This window comes from Gekko japonicus, unplaced genomic scaffold, assembly GCF_001447785.1.
Source record: "Gekko japonicus isolate JY-2015 unplaced genomic scaffold, Gekko_japonicus_V1.1 scaffold2306, whole genome shotgun sequence".
In the NCBI taxonomy this organism is placed as follows: Eukaryota; Metazoa; Chordata; class Lepidosauria; order Squamata; family Gekkonidae; genus Gekko; species Gekko japonicus.
This window is the reverse complement of record NW_015176520.1, coordinates 83,703-85,755: the sequence shown is the minus strand read 5'-3', so window position 1 is coordinate 85,755 and position 2,053 is coordinate 83,703. Positions and strand designations below refer to the sequence as shown.

At 50.7% G+C, this 2,053-nt stretch overlaps 1 protein-coding gene across 1 annotated transcript in view; it reads left to right on the top strand.

Annotated features, from left to right (window-relative positions):
* LOC107124014 (cystatin-A-like) overlaps positions 1–2,053 on the top strand; it is an 11,519-nt gene that overhangs the window by 4,419 nt on the left and 5,047 nt on the right. The gene's annotated exons all lie outside the window — the stretch shown is intronic.

Genomic DNA, 2,053 nt, shown 5'->3' with positions numbered 1-2,053 from the left:
CTTTCCAAGTAACTATCCCCAGTGCAAGATGAACAACTGGAATGGTTTGTCTGGGAGGGACACCAAGACACTGTTAATTAAGACCTGAAGATTTCGGGAAGCCCTAAACACTGAGATGAATCTAATTATTTATATTTATTGATTTATTCATTCATTAGATTTCTATCCCACCCTCCCGCCGAAGCGGCTCAGGGCAGCTTACAACAATTATAAAACCAGCATAAATACATACATAAAATACAACTCAATAAAATAGCTCAGCTCATTTCCAATTATATTAAATACAATTAAAACTATTTAAATGTGGCGGTGTTGTATAATAAAGTGCAAGTGCAGCACAGCCGATATAGAGTCTTTCCTACTGGAACGCCTGGCGAAAAAGCTCCATTTTCACGGCCCTAGGGAATTGCTGGAGGTAGCGCAGGGCTCTGATCTTCTTGGGGAGCGCATTCCAGAGCATCAGCGCCACCAGGGAGAACGCCCTGGTCATAGTCGCCACCAACCTGACATCCTTAGGCCCGGGGGGTAGGGCAGGCGGTTTTGTGTACCAAATCGCAGTGCTCTCTGGGGAACATGCGGGGAAAGGCAGTCCCTCAGGTAGACAGGCCCCTGACCATAAAGGGCTTTAAAGGTCAAAAACAGCACCTTGAAGCGGATCCAGAACACTATTGGTAGCCAGTGCAGCGACTTTAGCACAGGCTGGATGTGCTCCCACATAGGGACGCCCATCAACAGCCTGGCCACCGCGTTTTGCACCAGCTGCAGCTTCCAGAGTTGTCCCAAGGGCAGCCCCATGTAGAGAGCATTGCAGTAGTCCAGCCTCAAGGTGACCATAGCGTGGATCACTGAAGCCAGATCATTGCGTTCGAGGAAGGGGACCAACTGCCTAATCAGCCGAAGATGGTAAAAGGCTGTCTTGGCAGTGGCTGCTACCTGGGCCTCCATTGTCAAGGAAGCGTCCAGGAGCACTCCCAAACTCCTGACCCTCAGCCCTGGTACCAATGGTGTCCCATCGAAGGCCAGTAGAGGAACCCATAACCCCGAACCGCTCCAATTCAGGCATAGGACCTCCGTCTTCATCAGATTCAATTTCAATCGGCTCAGCCTAAGCCATCCCGCCACGTCCTGCAACGCCTGGTCCAGATCTTCCGGGGTAGAGCCAGACTGATCGCCCAACATCAGATAGAGCTGGGTGTCATCCGCATATTGGTGACACCCTAGCCCATGCCTCTGGGCAAGGGAGCGCATATAGATGTTAAATAGCATTGGGGAGAGCACTGCCCCTTGTGGCACTCCACAAGTTAGTGGGTGCCTTCGGGACAGCTTCTCCCCAAGTGCCACCCTTTGTCCCCGACCCTAAAGAAAGGAGACAAGCCATTGCAAGGCAAGCCCCTGAATCCCCATGTCGGCAAGGCAGTGGGCGAGCAATTGATCATTGCCCGTGTCGAATGCCGCCGACAGGTCCAACAACAGCAGCACCGCCGTCCCACCCCGATCCAGATGTCTCTGGATTTGATTTGATTCATTCATACCCCACCTTTCTCCCCAGTGGGGACTGAAAGTGTGCTCCGCTCCTGATTTATCCTCACACCAACCCTTTCAGGTAGGTTAGGCTGAGAGGTTGTTGTGACTGGCCCAAGGTCACCCACCAACCTTCCATGCTATGAGTGGGGATTCGAAAATGAGTCTCCCAGATCCTAGGACTATACTCTTAACTTATACTCTTGACCTGGATAGCCCAGGCTAGCCTGATCTCATCAGATCTCAGAAGCTAAGCAGGGTCGGCCTTGGCTACTATTTGGAAGGGCGACCTCCAAGGAATACCAGGGTCGTGACGCAAAGGCAGGCAATGGCAAAACCACCTCTGAAATGTCTCTTGCCTAAAAAAACAGGTCTAGCTCGCCACATAGCGGGCATAATGCTAAAAGAGCTAGAACTTCTGGCTGCCAGACAATCTTAGGCTCTCCTGGCTGTACTATACACACTGCCATACGATAATTATTATTATTACTCTTAATGACTACCCCACAACATCTCATCTCTATATCTTTCC